This window comes from Scyliorhinus torazame, chromosome 12, assembly GCF_047496885.1.
Source record: "Scyliorhinus torazame isolate Kashiwa2021f chromosome 12, sScyTor2.1, whole genome shotgun sequence".
Taxonomy (NCBI): domain Eukaryota; kingdom Metazoa; phylum Chordata; class Chondrichthyes; order Carcharhiniformes; family Scyliorhinidae; genus Scyliorhinus; species Scyliorhinus torazame.
The window spans coordinates 136,409,307-136,430,021 of NC_092718.1; the positions used below are offsets into that span (position 1 = coordinate 136,409,307).

At 42.8% G+C, this 20,715-nt stretch overlaps 1 long non-coding RNA gene across 1 annotated transcript in view; it reads right to left on the minus strand.

Moving 5' to 3' along the window:
• Positions 1-377: 377 nt before the first annotated feature.
• The window catches only part of LOC140386612 (uncharacterized), a 244,569-nt gene continuing 224,231 nt past the window's right edge, over positions 378-20,715 (minus strand). The window contains exon 4 of the long non-coding RNA XR_011933638.1: positions 378-536. This is a non-coding gene — a long non-coding RNA (uncharacterized lncRNA). The remainder of the gene's footprint in view (positions 537-20,715) is intronic.

The following is a 20,715-nucleotide window of genomic DNA, read 5'->3' on the forward strand; positions in this document are numbered from 1 at the left end:
GATTGATTAGAATCAGACACAGACACTGACAGATTGATTAGAATCAGACACAGACACTCACAGATTGATCAGAATCAGATACAGACACTCACAGATTGATCAGAATCAGAGACAGACACTCACAGATTGATCAGAATCAGACACAGACACTTACAGGTTGCTCAGAATCAGACACAGACACTGACAGATTGATCAGAATCAGACACAGACCGGTTGATCAGTCTCTGACAGTAGACAGAAGCTGAGGACCAACAGTCAGAGGGAAATTGCTAAGGTTCAGATACAAACAAGCAAATTGTAGGGAATGAGCAGAATGTCATTCGATTAGCACAGACACTAACAGCAGACATTTACGTGTGTGGAGAACATACTCATATCTGTTGCCTCGTACTGACTATCCTGCTGGAGCTCAAAGATTTCGACCTCCACACGAGCTTTGGCGGGGACCTCGATGACACTGTTGATCTTTTCCCTTGCGAGTGCCAGTGCTAACCTTTCTCCCCTGCCGCACGTGGTGTGGTCATCCAAGATCGCAGCTGTAACAAAATAAGTCAAACAGTAAGTAATTGGCGGAAAGAGGTCAATTCTTCCACCATCATTACCCACTCACTAACAATGCAACCCACGCTGTTGGGTGCCTGATGTGTGTTTGGAGAACAGAGAGATGCTTTCCAGTTCTGCACAGAATGGGTGAAGGAACAGGCAGAATGTATCCTCATTCACTGCAGTGTGGACGAGACGGGTTTGGGTGAAGATCCAACAACTTGAAAGAAGTCTGACTGAATGCTGGAGGAAGGTTCCCTGGTTGAAGGCAGAGTGTTGGTTCTAGTTAAGGGGGAGTAAGTTATAGTCGGGACCCCTTGGTTGAAAGGCTGTGACTGAGAGCCTGCGTTTGGTTATGGGATATCTGATTAAAGCAGGATGTAAATTCATAGAGTTCCTACATTTCAGAAGGAGGCCATTCAGCCCATTGAGGCTGCACTGACCCTCTCTAAGAGCACCCCTCTCAAGTTCAGTTCCCCACCCTATCCCTGCAACTTCACCCAAAAAACACATCTTTGGACACTAAGAGGCAATTTAGAATGGCCAACCCACCTAACCTGCACATCTTTGGGAGGAAACCGGAGCACCTGGGGAAACCCACGCAAACCAAAGGAGAAAGTGCAAACTCTGCACAGTCACCCAAGGCCGGAATTGAACCCATGCCCCTGGCGCTTTGAGGCAGCAGTGCTAACCACTGTCCCACCAATTGCGTTTGAGGTAATTGGTTAAAGGAGGGCAACCAAATCACAGGCTCTGGTTAATCGATATCTCCAAGGTGGAGGTTTTCAAGTTAAGGGATGTCAGTCCAAATGAGAGACTCCAGTTGATGGCTTCGCCTGACAGTGCAGGAAAATGAATGGTAATTGGTTAAAAGACATATACTGTCCGTGTGGAGTTTGCACATTCTCCCCGTGTTTGCATAGGTCTTACCCCCTCAACCCAAAGATGTGCAGGCTTGTTGGATTGGCTGCACTAAATTGCCCCTTAATCGGACAAAAAAAAAAAGAATTGGGTACTCTAAATTTATTTTTTAAAAAGACATATACTAGTTCTGTGACAACTGGTTAACGCGGACTGTGAGTTGAAAGGTGAATAATTGAAGACAGTGGATTTGTTGAGGAGCTCTGTAGCAGAAATGTCTGTTTGAAGGAGACATAATGTGTGATGGTTTCAACGAGAATTTAATAGAAGTCGTCCATTAGAAAGGATACTTGCCGTGGGCAGCATGGTAGCATAGTGGGTAGCATAGTGGTTAGCACTAGGGCTTCAAAGCACCAGGGTCCCAGGTACAATTCCCGGCTTGGGTCACTGTCAGTGCGGAGTCTGCACGTTCTCCCTGTGTATGCGTGGGTTTCCTCCAGGTGCTCTGGTTTCCTCCCACGAGTCCCGAAAGACGTGCTATTAGGTAATTTGGACATTCTGAATTCTCCCTCTGTGTACCTGAACAGGCACTGGAATGTGGCATCGACTAGGGGCTCTTCACAGTAAGCGTATGTGGGACAATAAAGATAATAAAAAAATAATTGCTGAAGGGAATCCCATGTGAGATTCTTCCTGAATTGGTCGGGTACAACTGCAGTCTGCTTGAATTGGGAAGGCAGTGGCGTAGTGGTATTGTCACTGGACTAGTAATCCAGAGAGCCAGGGTAATGCTCTGGGGACCCGGAATCGAAACCCCCCAGGGCACTGGACTAGTAATCCAGAGAGCCAGGGTAATGCTCTGGGGACCCGGAATCGAAACCCCCCAGGGCACATGTGTGACATTTGAATACAATAAAAATCTGGAAAGAAAGGTGAAATGAAACCATTGTCAAATGTTCTGAAACCCCAACTGGATCACTTGACGTGCTTTAGAGAAGGAAATCTGACCTTCTTCCCTGGTCTGGTCTAAAAGTGATTTGAAACCCACAGCAATGTGATTGTCTCTTAAATGCCCTCGCAAAGCACTCAGTTCAAGAGAGTTACAGAATACCAAAACAGGCCTTCCCAGCAAGGCTATATGTCGTCAAAGAATTTTTACAAAGTCTGTAACTGAACACAGGCCAATTCAACCAGGCTGTAACAGAACCCAGAACAATTCAACCAGTCCATAACTGAACACAGGCCAATTCAACCAGGCTGTAACAGAACCCAGAACAATTCAACCAGGCTGTAACAGAACCCAGAACAATTCAACCAGTCCATAACTGAACCCAGAACAATTCAACCAGTCTGTAACTGAACCCAGAACAATTCAACCAGGCTGTAACAGAACCCAGAACAATTCAACCAGGCTGTAACAGAACCCAGAACAATTCAACCAGGCTGTAACAGAACCCAGAACAATTCAACCAGTCCATAGCTGAACCCAGAACAATTCAACCAATCTGTAACTGAAGCCGGAACAATTCAACCAGACCATAACTGAACCCAGAACAATTCAACCAGTCTGTAACTGACCCAGAACAATTCAACCAGTCCATAACTGAACCCAGACCAATTCAACCAGAACGTAACTGAACCCAGAACAATTCAACCAGTCTGTAACTGACCCAGAACAATTCAACCAGACTGTAACTGAACCCAGAACAATTCAACCAGACCGTAACTGAACCCAGAACAATTCAACCAGTCTGTAACTGACCCAGAACAATTCAACCAGTCCATAACTGAACCCAGACCAATTCAACCAGTCTGTAACTGACCCAGAACAATTCAACCAGTCCATAACTGAACCCAGACCAATTCAACCAGACCGTAACTGAACCCAGAACAATTCAACCAGTCTGTAACTGACCCAGAACAATTCAACCAGACTGTAACTGAACCCCAGAGCAATTCAACTGGTCAGTCACAGAACACAGACAAAATAAACCAGACTGTAACTGAACTTAGAACAATTCACCTAGTCTGCAACTGAATCCAGACAAATTCAACTAGTCTCTACCACACCACAGACCAAGTCAACGTGTCGGTGTCTGAACCTAGACCAGTTCAACTCATCTGTAACTGATCCCCAGACAGGGGTACATAGATACATAGAAGATAGGAGCAGGAGGAGGCCTTTTCGCCCTTCGAGCCTGCTCCGCCATTTATTACGATCATGGCTGATCATCCAACTCAATAGCCTAATCCTGCTTTCTCCCCCTAGCCTTTGATCTCATTCACCCCAAGTGCCATATCTAACCACCTCTTCAATATATTCAGTGTTTTAGCATCAACTACTTCCTGTGCTCCTCATCTCTGTCCGAAATTATTTACCCTGAATCCTCAGACTGTGACCCCTGGTTCTGGACACATCCATCATTGGTAACATCTTCCCTGCATCTACCCTGTTTAGTCCTGTTAGAATTTTATAAGTCTCTATGAGATTGATGCACGATCAATTGCACAAAGACTAAAGTTGGGTAAAAGTAGCAGCGGGGACCCCCGGGGTGTGCGGATCGGCGTGCAGCGCAGGCGTATTGGGAAGGCAGGGCCCCGGCTGAGGAGGTCGTCGGCGGGGTCCAGGAGGGGTAGGAAGGAGTAGAAGGGTGGGCAGCATGGCGGGAGAGGTACGATTGTACGTTACGGGATGCGACCGTCATGGAGAGCGCCAAGGTTTTCGTCTCCGCCAGTTCGAGCGTGGTCCCTTCCAGTAATCGTTCTCGGATGCGGTCCGACGCAATCCCCGTCACGAAGGCATCGCGCATGAGGAGATTCGCGTGTTCGGCGGCCATAACGGCCTGACAGTCACAGACCCGGACCAGTGGAATTAGGGCCCGCCAGAAGTCTTCGATGGACTCACCGGGTAGTTGCGAGCGGGTGGCGAGTACATGCCTGGCGAAGAGCGTGTTCGCCTTCTGCGCGTAGTGTTCCTTAAGGAGTTCCATTGCTTTTGTGTAATTCGTGGTGTCTTGGATCAACGGGAACACGCTGGAGCTCAGTCTGGAGTACAGGACGTTTATCTTCTGAGCCTCCGTTGGCTCGGGGTCCGCAGCCTTGATGTAGGCCTCAAAACATGCTCGCCTGTGAGTAAAGTCTTTTCTGGCGTCGGGCGAGTGCGGATCCAGCTGCAGGCGATCGGGTTTAATTCTGATATCCATTCTGTGGAAAATCTGACTGTAATAAATTAATGCACGATCAATTGCACAAAGACTAAAGTTGGGTACAACTGTGGCTTTATTACAGTCAGATGCGTGGCCTCCTGCTGCAGCTGGCGAAATGGCAGGGCACTGGAGGTCATGCATATTTATACAGTTCTCCGTGGGCGGAGCCAGCCGGCAGGAGCTACCGGCGAACCTGTAGTGCAGGTCCTAGCTTACATCCCCTATTACAGTGGTTCACCACAAAGAGCCCCTCTCATTCTTCTGAACTCCAGCAAGAACAATCCTAACCAAGTAAATCTCACCTCATATGACAGTCCTGCTATCCCTGGAATCAGTCTGGTAAACCTTTGCTGCACTCCCTCAAGAGCAAAAAATTCTTCCTCAGAAAAGGAGACCAAAACTGCACACACTATTCTCGGTGTGGCATCACTAAGGCCCCGCATAATTGCAACATATCCCTGCTCCTGTACTCAAAACCTTTCGCAATGAAGGCCAACATACCATCTGCCTGCATTACTGCCTGCTGCACCTGCATGCTTACCATCAGCGACTGGTGCACAAGGACATCCAGATCCCGCTGCACACTCCCCTCTCCCAATTTACAACCATTCAGGTAGTAATCTGCCTTTCTGCTTTTGCATCCACAGTGAATAACCTCACACTTATCCAAATTATACTGCATCTGCCATTGATTTGCCCAATCGCCCAACCTGTCCAGATCATGCTGTAGGATCCCTGCCTCCTCGTCACAATTCACCCTCCCACCCAACTTGGTATCATCTGCAAACTTTGAGATGTTACATTTTGTTCCCTCATCCAAATCATTAATCTATATTGTGAATAGCTGGGGTCCCAGCACCGATCCCTGTGGTACCCCATTAGTTACTGCCTACCAATTTGAAAAGGACCCATTAATTCCCAACCGGTTTTCTATCCACCTCAATACATATCCCCCAATCCCATGCACTTTAATTTTGCACAATAATCTCTAATGCGGGACTTTATCAAACGCCTTCTGAAAGTCCAAATATACCACATCGACTGGCTCCCCCTTGTCGATTGCACTGGTTACCTCTTCAATGAATTCCGACAGATTTGTCAAGCATGATTTTCCCTGAATAAATCCATGCTGACTCTGACTGATCCTGCCACTGCTTTCTAAATGTTCCGCTATGAAGTCCTTGACAATGGATTCAAGCATTTTCCACACTAGGCTTACTGTTAGGCTTACTGGTCTATAATTCCCTGCTTTCTCTCTACCTCCCTTTTTGAATATTGGAGTGACATTAGCTACCCCCCAATCTGCAGGGACTGTTCCAGAGTCTATAGAATCCCAGAAGGTGACCACCAATGCATTCACTATTTCTTTGAGCACTCTGGGATGCAGATTAAAATCACCCATGATCACCGATATTCCCTTATTACATGCATCTCTAATTTTCTATTTAATGCCATTCCCAACAGCACCACTGCAGTTTGGGGATCTACAAATGACACCCACTTATTGCCCCTTGGTATTTCTCAACTCTATCCATACAGACTCCACATTGTCAAAGCGAATGGGGCTGGATTCTCCGCCGGTGGGATGCTCCGTTTTGCCAGCAGCCTGGGGGTTTCTGATGGCGCGGGGCTGCCCCACAATAGGAAAGCCCATTGACCGGCTGGCGTAACGGAGCATCCCGCCAACGTGCTGAAACAGAAATGTGGCGGGGCCGAGAATCCAGCCCAATATCTTTCTCACTACTGTGTTAATTTCTTCTTTAAACCAAGCAGCACGGTAGCACAAGTGATTAGCACTGTGGCTTCACAGCGCCAGGGTCCCAGGTTCGATTCCCCGCTGGGTCACTGTCTGTGCGGAGTTTGCACGTTCTCCCCGTGTCCGCGTGGGTTTCCTCCGGGTGCTCCGGTTTCCTCCCACAGTCCAAAGACGTGCAGGTTAGGTGGATTGGCCATGATAAATTACCCGTAGTGTCCATAAGGGTTGGGAGGGGTTATTGGGTTGCGGGGATAAGGTGGAAGTGAGGGATTAATGTGGGTCGGTGCAGACTCGATGGGCCGAATGGCCTCCTTCTGCACTGTATGTTCTATGTAATTCTATGTAATCAGCAGTGCCACGCCACCACCTTTTCTTTTATGCCTGTCCTTCCTAAATGCTGAATACCCTGGGCCATTCAGTTCCCATTTCTGGTCACCCTGCAGCCATGTCTCCATGATCGCAATTATATTGTACCCATTTATATCTTATCTGTGCGATTAGTTCATCCAATTCACTGCAAATGCAAATACATTTATTGCAACTCAGCCAGTCTTTACCCGAATCCAGAACAATTCAACCAGACCGTAACTGAACCCAGAACAATTCAACCAGACTGTAACTGAACCCAGAACAATTCAACCAGACTGTAATTGAATGCAGAACAATTCAACCAGACTGTAAGCGACAACGAATGAACGGACATCGCGCAACAATCACCAGGCAGGAATGTTCCCTTCCAGTCGGGGAACACTTCAGCAGTCAAGGGCATTCAGCCTCTGATCTCCGGGTAAGCGTTCTCCAAGGCGGCCTTCAGGACCCGCGACAACACAGAATCGCCGAGCAGAAACTTATAGCCAAGTTCCGCACACGAGTGCGGCCTCAACCGGGACCTGGGATTCATGTCGCATTACATTCATCCCCCACCATCTGGCCTGCGAAATCCTACCAACTGTCCTGGCTTGGTACAATTCACACCTCTTTAACCTGGGGTTACCCCATCTCTGGATCTGTAAAGATTTAATCACCTGCTAATGCTCGCATTCCAAGCATTGTTTGGCATCTTTGAATTTGTCTATATGTGTGTTTCTGGAACAGACCTCTGCATTCACCTGAGGAAGGAGCAGCGCTCCGAAAGCTAGTGACATCGAAACAAACCTGTTGGACTTTAACCTGGTGTTGTAAGACTTCTTACCGTGCTCACCCCAGTCCAACGCCGGCATCTCCACATCATGACTGTAATTGAACACAGAACAATTCAACCAGACTGTAACTGAACCCAGAACAATTCAACCAGACCTTAACTGAATCCAGACCAATTCAACCAGACTGTAATTAAATGCAGAACAATTCAACCAGACTGTAACTGAACCCAGAACAATTCAACCAGACGGTAATTGAATGCAGAACAATTCAACCAGACGGTAACTGAACCCATAACAATTCAACCAGACTGTAATTGAACCCATAACAATTCAACCAGACGGTAATTGAACACAGAACAATTCAACCAGACGGTAATTGAATGCAGAACAATTCAATCAGACGGTAACTGAATCCAGACCAATTCAACCAGACTGTAATTGAACGCAGAACAATTCAACCAGACTGTAACTGAACCCAGAACAATTCAACCAGACTGTAATTGAATGCAGAACAATTCAACTAGACGGTAACTGAACCCATAACAATTCAACCAGACTGTAATTGAACCCATAACAATTCAACCAGACGGTAACTGAACCCGGACCAATTCAACCAGACTGTAACTGAACGCAGAACAATTCAACCAGACTGTAATTGAACACAGAACAATTCAACCAGACTGTAATTGAACACAGAACAATTCAACCAGACGGTAACTGAACACAGAACAATTCAACCAGACGGTAACTGAACCCAGACCAATTCAACCAGACGGTAACTGAACCCGGGCCAATTCAACCAGACTGTACTTGAATGCAGAACAATTCAACTAGACGGTAACTGAACCCGGACCAATTCAACCAGAATGTAATTGAACGCAGAACAATTCAACCAGACCGTAATTGAACCCGGACCAATTCAACCAGACTGTAATTAAACGCAGAACTATTCAACCAGACCGTAACTGAACCCAGAACAATTCAACCAGACTGTAATTGAACACAGAACAATTCAACCAGACTGTAACTGAACCCATAACAATTCAACCAGCCGGTAACTGAACCCAGAACAATTCAACCAGACGGTAACTGAACCCAGAAAAATTCAACCAGAATGTAATTGAACGCAGAACAATTCAACTAGACGGTAACTGAACCCGGACCAATTCAACCAGACTGTAATTGAACGCAGAACAATTCAACCAGACTGTAATTGAACGCAGAACAATTCAACCAGACTGTAATTGAACACAGAACAATTCAACCAGACGGTAACTGAACCCAGAACAATTCAACCAGACGGTAACTGAACCCAGAACAATTCAACCAGACGGTAACTGAACCCGGACCAATTCAACCAGACTGTAATTGAACGCAGAACAATTCAACCAGACTGTAATTGAACGCAGAACAATTCAACCAGACTGTAATTGAACGCAGAACAATTCAACCAGACGGTAACTGAACCCAGAACAATTCAACCAGACGGTAACTGAACCCATAACAATTCAACCAGACGGTAACTGAACCCAGAACAATTCAACCAAACGGTAACTGAACCCGGACCAATTCAACCAGACGGTAACTGAACCCAGAAGAATTCAACCAGACGGTAACTGAACCCATAACAATTCAACCAGACGGTAACTGAACCCAGAACAATTCAACCAGACGGTAATTGAACCCATAACAATTCAACCAGACGGTAACTGAACCCGGACCAATTCAACCAGACTGTAATTGAACGCAGAACAATTCAACCAGACTGTAATTGAACGCAGAACAATTCAACCAGACTGTAATTGAACGCAGAACAATTCAACCAGACTGTAATTGAACACCGAACAATTCAACCAGACGGTAACTGAACCCGGACCAATTCAACCAGAATGTAATTGAACGCAGAACAATTCAACCAGACCGTAATTGAACCCGGACCAATTCAACCAAACTGTAATTAAACGCAGAACTATTCAACCAGACCGTAACTGAACCCAGAACAATTCAACCAGACTGTAACTGAACCCATAACAATTCAACCAGACGGTAACTGAACCCGGACCAATTCAACCAGACTGTAATTGAATGCAGAACAATTCAACCAGACTGTAATTGAACACAGAACAATTCAACCAGACGGTAACTGAACCCGGACCAATTCAACCAGAATGTAATTGAACGCAGAACAATTCAACCAGACTGTAATTGAACCCAGAACAAATCAACCAGACTGTAATTAAACGCAGAACTATTCAACCAGACTGTAATTGAACACAGAACAATTCAACCAGACTGTAACTGAACCCATAACAATTCAACCAGACGGTAACTGAGCCCAGAACAATTCAACCAGACGGTAACTGAACCCGGACCAATTCAACCAGACGGTAACTGAACCCGGACCAATTCAACCAGACGGTAACTGAACCCGGACCAATTCAACCAGAATGTAATTGAACGCAGAACAATTCAACCAGATTATAATTGAACCCAGGGCAATATGCATTGATTATATTTGGGGGCATTTATGAAGTGATGATATATGGGGGTATTTATCAAGTGGTGATATATGGGGGGATTTATGAAGTGGTGATATATGGGGGATTTATGAAGTGATGATATATGGGGTATTTATCAAGTGGTGATATATGGGGGGGATTTATGAAGTGGTGATATATGGGGGATTTATGAAGTGATGATATATGTTGGAATAATGAATTGATGATATATGGGGGGGGGTTTATGAAGTGATGATATATGGGGTATTTATGAAGTGATGATGCATGGGGGGATTTATTGAAGTGATAATATATGAAGTGTTTATAAAGTGATGATATATGGGAGGTTTATGAAATGATACATGGGGCTATTTATGAAGTGATGACATATGGATTATTTATAAAGTGATGATATATGGGGGATTTATGAAATGATTATATATGGGGGATTTATGAAGTGATGATATATGTGGTAGTTCTGAAGGGATGACATATGGGGTTATTTAGGAAATGATGATATATTGGAGGCATTTATGAAATGATGATATATTGGAGGCATTTATGAAGTGATGATATATGGGGGGATTTATGTAGTGATGATTAATGTGGTATTCATGAAGTGATGATACATGGGGGGATTTATGAAGTGATGATATATGTCGTATTTATGAAGAGATATATGGGGGTATTTATGAAGTGATGATATATGGGGGATTTATGAAGCGATAATGTATCATATGATTTATGATGTGATGGTATGGTTTTTTTATGAAGTGATGATATATGGGAGAATTATGAAATGATGATACATGGGGCTATTTATGGAGTGATGATATATGGGGGTGTTTATTATGTGATGATACATGGGAGTATTCATGAAGTGATGATATATAGGGTATTTCGAGGTGATGGTGTATGGGGGATTTATGAAGTGACATATGGGGTGATTTATGAACTGATGATCTATGGGGTATGAATGAAGTGATGATATGGGGGGGGAATTATGAAGTGATGATATATGGTGGATTTATGAAGTGATGATATATGGGGGATTTATGAAGTGATGATATATGGTGGATTTATGATGTGATGATATATGGTGGATTTATGAAGTGATGATATATGGGGGAATTATGAAATGGTGATATATTTGGGATTTATGAAGTGATGTTAAATGTGGTATTTATGAAGTGATGATACATGGGCATATTTATGATATATGGGGGAATTATGAATTGATGATAGATGAGGGTATTTATGAAGTGATGATATATGGGGTATTTATGAAGTGATGATATGTGGGGGAATTATGATGTGATGATATATGGGGGATTTATGAAGTGATGATATATGGGGGATTTATGAAGTGATGATATAAGGAGGATTTATGAAATGATATATGGGGATTTATGTAGTGATGATTAATGTGGTATTCATGAAGAGATGATACATGGGGGGATTTATGAAGTGATGATATATGGGGTATGTATGAAGAGATATATGGGGGTATTTATGAAGTGGTAATATATGTGGGATTTATGAAGTGATGAGAAATGTGGTATTTATGAAGTGATTATATATGGGCGTATTTATGATAGATGGGGAATTATGAATTGATGATATATGAGGGTATTTATGAAGTGATATAAAAGAGGTATTTATGAAGTGGTGATATATGGGGTTATTTATGAAGTGATGTAATGTGGGGGATTTATGAAGTGATGATATATGGGGATATATGATGTGATGATATGGATTTTGTAATGAATTGATAATATATGGGGGATTTATGAAGTGATATGGGAGATTTATGATTAGATAATTTATGTGGATTTTTGAAGTGATGATATATGGTGCATTTATGAAGCGATGATATATGGGGATTTATGAAATGATAATATATGGGTGATGATAAATGTAGTACTTATGAAGGGATGACTTTGGGGTTATTTAGGAAATGATGATATATGGGGGGCATTTATGAAGTGATGATATATGGGGGGATTTATGAAGTGATGATATATGGGGGCATTTATGAAGTGATGATATATGGGGGTATTTATCAAGTGGTGATATATGGGGGGATTTATGAAGTGGTGATATATGGGGGATTTATGAAGTGATGATATATGGGGTATTTATCAAGTGGTGATATATGGGGGGGATTTATGAAGTGGTGATATATGGGGGATTTATGAAGTGATGATATATGTTGGAATAATGAATTGATGATATATGGGGGGGGGTTTATGAAGTGGTGATATATGGGGGGATTTATGAAGTGATGTATGGGCAGGTTTATGTAGTGATGATATATGGGGGTATTTAGGAAGTGATGATACATGGGAGGATTGATGAAGTGATGATATATGGAGTGTTTATGAAGTGATGATATATGGGGGATTCATGAAGTGATGATACATGGGAGTATTTATGAAGTGATGATATATGGGGGATTCATGAAGTGATGATATATGGGGATTTTGAAGTGATGATATATGGGGGTGCTTATGAAGTGATGATATATGAGGGTATTTATGAAGTGATGATATATGCGGTATTTATGAAGTGGTGATCTTTGGTGGATTTATGATTTGATGATGCAAGGGGAATTTTGAACTGCTGATATATGTGGGATTTATAAAGTGATGATAAATGTGGTATTTATGAAGTTGCGATCCATGGGCGTATTTATGATATATGGGTGGAGATTGGTGGAGTTGTGGATAGTGAGGAGGGCTGTTGTCGGCTGCAAAGAGACATAGATAGGATGCAGAGCCTGGCTGAGAAGTGGCAGATGGAGTTTAACCCTGAAAAGTGTGAGGTTGTCCATTTTGGAAGGACAAATATGAATGCGGAATACAGGGTTAACGGTAGAGTTCTTGGCAATGTGGAGGAGCAGAGAGATCTTGGGGTCTATGTTCATAGATCTTTGAAAGTTGCCACTCAAGTGGATAGAGCTGTGAAGAAGGCCTATGGTGTGCTAGCGTTCATTAACAGAGGGATTGAATTTAAGAGCCGTGAGGTGATGATGCAGCTGTACAAAACTTTGTTAAGGACACATTTGGAATACTGTGTACAGTTTTGGTCGCCTCATTTTAGGAAGGATGTGGAAGCTTTGGAAAAGGTGCAAAGGAGATTTACCAGGATGTTGCCTGGAATGGAGAGTAGGTCTTACGAGGAAAGGTTTAGGGTGCTAGGCCTTTTCTCATTAGAACGGAGAAGGATGAGGGGCGACTTGATAGAGATTTATAAGATGATCAGGGGAATAGATAGAGTAAACAGTCAGAGACTTTTTCCCCGGGTGGAACAAACCATTACAAGGGGACATAAATTTAAGGTGAATGGTGGAAGATATCGGGGGGATGTCAGAGGTAGGTTCTTTACCCAGAGAGTAGTGGGGGCATGGAATGCACTGCCTGTGGAAGTAGTTGAGTCGGAAACATTAGGGACCTTCAGGCAGCTATTGGATAGGTACATGGATTACGGTAAAATGATATAGTGGAGATTTATTTGTTCTTAAGGGCAGCACGGTAGCATTGTGGATAGCACAATTGCTTCACAGCTCCAGGGTCCCAGGTTCGATTCCGGCTTGGGTCACTGTCTGTGCAGAGTCTGCACATCCTCCCCGTGTCTGCGTGGGTTTCCACCGGGTGCTCCAGTTTCCTCCCACAGTCCAAAGGTGTGCAGGTTAGGTGGATTAGCCATGATAAATTGCCCTTAGGGTCCAAAATTGCCATTAGTGTTGGGTAGAGGTGTTGACTTTGGGTGGGATGCTCTTTCCAAGAGCCGGTGCAGACTCAATGGGCCGAATGGCCTCCTTCTGCCCTGTAAATTCAATGATAATCTATGATTAATCTAGGACAAAGGTTTGGCACAACATCGTGGGCCGAAGGGCCTGTTCTGTGCTGTATTTTTCTGTGTTCTATGGGGGAATTACGAATTGATGATATATGAAATGAAAATCGCTTATTGTCACTCGTAGGCTTCAAATGAAGTTATTGTGAAAAGCCCATAGTCGCCACATTCCGGCGCCTGTTACGGAGGAGGCTGGTACGGGAATTGAACCGTGTTGCTGGCCTGCCTTGGTCTGCTTTCAAAGCCAGCAATTTAACCCCATGCTAAACCAGCCCCTGATGATATAAGGGGGATTTCTGAATGGATGATATATGGGGGATTTATGAAGTGATGATATATGGGGGGGAATTTATGAAGTGATGATAGAGGGGATATTTATGAAGTGATGATATAAAGGGTAATCAGTGAAGTGATGATATATGGGGGATGTATGAAGTCATGCTTAATGGGGGGGATTTATGAAGCGATAATATATGGGGGGATTTATGAAGTGATTATATATGGGGGGTTTATGAAGTAATGATCCATGGGGGTATTTATGAAGTGATGATATATGGGGGAATTTATGAAGTGATGATACATGGAGTATTTATGCAGTGATGTTATATGGGGGGATTTATGAAGTGATGATATATGGAGTGTTTATGAAGTGATGATATATGGGAGATTAATGAAATGATGATACATGGGGGTACTTATGGAGTGATGATATATGGGGTATTATGAAGTAATGATATATGGGGTATTTATGAACTGATAATATATGGGGGTATTTATGAAGTGATGATATATGGGGTATTTATGAATTGATATATGGGGGATTTATGAAGTGATGATATATGGAGTATTTATGAAGTGACGATATATGGGGGGTTTATGAAGTGATGATATATGGAGTATTTATGAAGTGATGGTATATGGGGGGTTTTATGAAGATGATATATGGAGTATTTATGAAGTGATGATATATGGGAGATTTACGAAATGATGATACATGGGGTATTACGAAGTGATGATATATGGGGTATTTATGAATTGATGATATATGGTGGTATTTATGAAGTGACGATATATGGAGTGTTTATGAAGTGATGATATATGGGGGATTTATGAAATGATGATACATGGCGGTATTTATGAAGTGGTGATATATGGGGGATTTATGAAATGATGATACATGGCGGTATTTATGAAGTGATGATATACGGGGGATTTATGAAATGATGATACATGGGGGTATTTAGGCAGTGATGACACATGGGGTATTTAGGAAGTGGTGATGTATGGAGTATTTATGAAGTGACAATTTATGGGGGTATTTATGAAGTGATGATACATGGAGAATTTATGAAGTGAAGATATATGGGGGATTTATTTAATGATGATACAAGGGGTTATTTATGAAGTGATGATATATGGGGATATTTGTGAAGTGGTGATATATGGGGGTATTTATGAAGTGGTGATATAGGGGGGATTTATGAAATGATGATACATGGCGTATTTATGAAGCGATGATATATCGGGATATTTGTGAAGTGATGATATATGGGGTATTTGTGAAGTGATGACATATGGAGTATTTAAGAAGTCATGATCTTTGGGGGGTTTATGAAATGATGATACATGGTGCAATTTATTTGAAGTGATGGTATATGCGAATATTTGTGATGTGATGATATATGGGGGTATTTATGAAGTGATGATATATGGGGATTTATTAAGTGATGATATATGAGGGTATTCATGAAGTGATGATATATGGGGGATTTATGAAGTGATGATATATGGGGAATGTATGAAGTGATATATGGGGGATGGCTGAAGTGATGATATTGGGGGGGATTTTTGAAGTGATATATGGTGGGATTTATGAAGCGATGACATACGGGGATATTTATGAAGTGATGGGACATGGGGGTATTTATGAAGTGATGATATATGGAGTATTCATGAAGTTGAGATATATGGGGGATTTATTAAATGATGATACATGGGGATATTTATGAAGTGATGATAAATGTGGTTCTTATGAAGGGGTGACATATGGGGGTATTTAGGAAGTGATGATACATGGGGGGGATTTATGAAGTGATGATGTATGTGGGGATTTATGAAGTGATGATTTTTGGGGTATTTATGAAGTTATGATACAAGGGGGGGATTTATGAATTGATCATGCATGGGGATGTTTATAAAGTGATGATACATGGGGGTATTTATGAAATGATGATATGGGTGTTTCTCTGGTTGGCAATCAGTAGCTAGTGGTGTCCCTCAGGGTTCAGTGTTGGGCCCACAACTGTTCACAATTTACATAGATGATTTGGAGTTGGGGACCAAGGGCAATGTGTCCAAGTTTGCAGACGACACTAAGATAAGTGGTAAAGCAAAAAGTGCAGAGGATACTGGAAGTCTGCAGAGGGATTTGGATAGGCTAAGTGAATGGGCTAGGGTCTGGCAGATGGAATACAATGTTGACAAATGTGAGGTTATCTATTTTGGTAGGAATAACAGCAAAAGGGATTATTATTTAAATGATAAAATATTAAAACATGCTGCTGTGCAGAGAGACCTGGGTGTGCTAGTGCATGAGTCGCAAAATGTTGGTTTTCAGGTGCAACGGGTGATTAAGAAGGCAAATGGAATTTTGTCCTTCATTGCTAGAGGGATGGAGTTTAAGACTAGGGAGGTTCTGCTGCAATTGTATAAGGTGTTAGTGAGGCCACACCTGGAGTAGTGTGTTCAGTTTTGGTCTCCTTACTTGAGAAAGGACGTACTGGCACTGGAGGGTGTGCAGAGGAGATTCACTAGGTTAATCCCAGAGCTGAAGGGGTTGGATTACGAGGAGAGGTTGAGTAGACTGGGACATTACTCGTTGGAATTTAGAAGTATGAGGGGGGATCTTATAGAAACGTATAAGATTATGAAGGGAATAGATAGGATAGATGCGGGCAGGTTGTTTCCACTGGCGGGTGAAAGCAGAACTAGGGGGCAAAGCCTCAAAATAAGGGGAAGTAGATTTAGGACTGGGTTTAGGAGGAACCTCTTCACCCAAAGGGTTGTGAATCTATGGAATTCCTTGCCCAGTGAAGCAGTAGAGGCTCCTTCATTAAATGTTCTTAAGATAAAGATAGATCGTTTTTTGAAGAATAAAGGGATTAAGGGTTATGGTGTTCGAGCCGGAAAGTGGAGCTGAGTCCACAAAAGATCAGCCATGATCTCATTGAATGGTGGAGCAGGCTCGAGGGGCCAGATGGCCTACTCCTGCTCCTAGTTCTTATGTTCTTATATATGGAGTATTTATGAATTGATGATACATAGGGATGTTTATTAAATGATGATACATGGGTGTATTTATGAAGTGATGATATATGGAGTATTTATGAAGTTGAGATATATGGTGTATTTATTAAATTATGCTACATGGGGATATTTATGAAGAGATGATAAATGTGGTTCTTATGAAGGGGTGACATATGGGGGTATTTAGGAAGTGATGAGAAATGGGGGGGATTTTGAAAGTGGAGCTGAGTCCACAAAAGATCAGCCATGATCTCATTGAATGGTGGAGCAGGCTCGAGGGGCCAGATGACCTACTCCTGCTCCTAGTTCTTATGTTCTTATATATGGAGTATTTATGAATTGATGATACATAGGGATGTTTATTAAATGATGGTACATGGGTGTATTTATGAAGTGATGATATATGGAGTATTTATGAAGTTGAGATATATGGTGTATTTATTAAATGATGCTACATGGGGATATTTATGAAGAGATGATAAATGTGGTTCTTATGAAGGGGTGACATATGGGGGTATTTAGGAAGTGATGAGAAATGGGGGGGATTTATGAAGTGATGATGTATGGGGGGATTTATGAAGTGATAAATGGGGGGATTTAGATTGTGATGATTTATGGGATATTGATGAAGTGATTATATTGGGTCTTTTTAAGAAATGATGATATATGGGGTATTTATGAAGTGATGATACAAGGGGGTATTTAGGAAGTGATGATATATGGAGTGTTTATGAAGTGATGATATATGGGGGATTTATGAAATGATACATGGCGGTATTTATAAAGTGATGATATATGGGGGTATTTAGGGAGTGATGATATATGGGGGTATTTATGAAGTCATGATATATGGCGATATTTATGGAGTGATGATATATGGGGGATTAATGAAGTGATGACATATGGAGTATTTATGAAGTGATGATATATGGGGGATTTATGAAATGATGATAAATGTGGTATTTATGGAGTGATGATATATGGAGGATTTATGAAGTGATGATGTATGGGGGATTTATGAAATGATGATAAATGTGGTATTTATGGAGTGATGATATATGGAGGATTTATGAAGTGATGATATATGGGGGATTTATGAAATGATGATAAATGTGGTATTTATGGAGTGATGATATATGGAGGATTTATGAAGTGATGATATATGGGGGTATTTATGAAATGATGATAAATGTGGTATTTATGGAGTGATGATATATGGGGGTATTTAGAGAGTGATGATAGATGTGGTATTTATGAAGTGATGATATGTGGAAGTGACTTAGTGAAGTTGTAAACTAGATTCTTAAAGCCAGCCAAAGTAAGCTTGATATGCATGTCTAGCAAATTGGAGATAGAAAAGCAGCCTGTGAACATTTATACAGAAATCTAAATATGTTTACCTTGCTGAAGGGGAATGATATAGGACCAGTGAGGTGGAATTATAATTAGGGAGGGAGAACTTCATCAAATCAAAGAAGCCCAATGTACAGAAGGAGACCATTCTGCCTAGCAAGTGTGCACCGGCCCGTCGAAAGAGCACCCTACTCAGGCCCACTCCCCCGCCCTATCCCCTTACCTTATAACCTAACCTGCACATCTTTGGACACTAAGAGGAAATTTAGCATGGTCTATCCACATAACCTGACATCTTTGGACACTAAGGGGCATTTAGCATTGCCAATGCACCGAGCCTGCACATCATTGGACAATCATGGGTAACTTTAGTTTTTCTGCCTCCGTAGATAGTTCAGGCAGTGTCCTTTTGGGCCCCCCTCCCCCTCCGGCAACACCCAAAATCCGTCCCTCCCCACCACCCTCCTTTCCCCTCTCTCCCCACCATCCCCCTTCCTTTCCCTTCTGTTGGTACAGAGGTGAGGGTATCTGGTCTCTCCAGCGCAATGTTTAGTGCTTGTTTTTTTGTACAACTGTGTTGTGAACTGTTTTAATAATCAGAGTATCCTACCCCCCTCCCCATATGTTGGTACTGAGGGGAGGGTACCCTGTTTCTCCAAAACAAAATTAGTGTTTGTACTGTTTGGCCTTGTATATATTTTGTACTGTTTTAATAAAAAGTTATGGCCAATGCACCAAACCTGCACATCTTTGGGGAGTAAGGGGCATTTAGTGTGGCCAATCCACCTAACCTGCACATCTTTGGGGAGTAAGCGGCATTTAGAGTGGCCAATCCACCTCAGCTGCACATCTTTGGGGAGGAAGGGGCATTTAGTGTGGCCAATCCACCTAACCTGCACATCTTTGGGGAGTAAGGGGCATTTAGTGTGGCCAATCCACCTCACCTGCACATCTTTGGGGAGGAAGGGGCATTTAGTGTGGCCAATCCACCTCACCTGCACATCTTTGGGGAGGAAGGGGCATTTAGTGTGGCCAATCCACCTCACCTGCACATCTTTGGGGAGTAAGGGGCATTTAGTGTGGCCAATCCACCTAACCTGCACATCTTTGGGGAGTAAGGGGCATTTAGTGTGGCCAATCCACCTCACCTGCACATCTTTGGGGAGGAAGGGGCATTTAGTGTGGCCAATCCACCTCACCTGCACATCTTTGGGGAGTAAGGGGCATTTAGTGTGGCCAATCCACCTAACCTGCACATCTTTGGGGAGTAAGGGGCATTTAGTGTGGCCAATCCACCTCACCTGCACATCTTTGGGGAGTAAGGGGCATTTAGTGTGGCCAATCCACCTCACCTGCACATCTTTGGACTGTGGTAGGAAACCAGAGCACCCGAAGGATCCAAAAATTGGATTCAACAATCGGAGAAATACAGGGCAGGAAACATAGTTCAATTAAAGAAAAAATATTTAAATGCCGTGCCGCCCAAGGAGAAAATACAATTGAAGATTCATAGAATTGAGGTTAATATGCTGGAGTGGACTAAGATTGATCGATGGGAACAAAGCAGGGAGTAGGAATAAATGTGACTTTTCCGGGCTGGCATGTTCTGATCTGTAGAACCCTGAGAACCAATGCTTGGGCCTCAGCTATTTACAATCTATATTCATGTCTGGGATGAGGGCGACTGACTGTAACGTATCCAATTTTGCTGACGATACAAATTTAGCAGAGGAGGATGTAAGTGGCACGTAGAAGATACAGAGGGGTATAAATAGGTTGAGTGAGTGAACAAGAACATGACAGCGGAGGACAATGTCGTGACGCACAAAGTTACACACTCCACAATGCAACCAGTGCAAAAAGGCAAAGAGGCGAATGTTTTTGAAATTGCGAGAGAGAGTTTGCTTTCCATTCCGAGGGAGCTGGGTGTTATGGTGAACATGCATTACCAATAACATTAAGGGATATGGGGCGGCACGGTGGTGCAGTGGTTAGCACGGCACCGAGGATCTGGGTTCAATCCTGGCTCTGACTCACTGTCCGTGTGGAGTTTGCACTTTCTCCCTGTGTCTGCGTGGGTTTCACCCCCACAATCCAAGGATGTGCAGGGTAGATGGATTGCCCATGCTAAATTGCCCCATAATTGGAAAAAAAAAAGAATTGTGTACTCGACATTTATAAAAAAAATATTA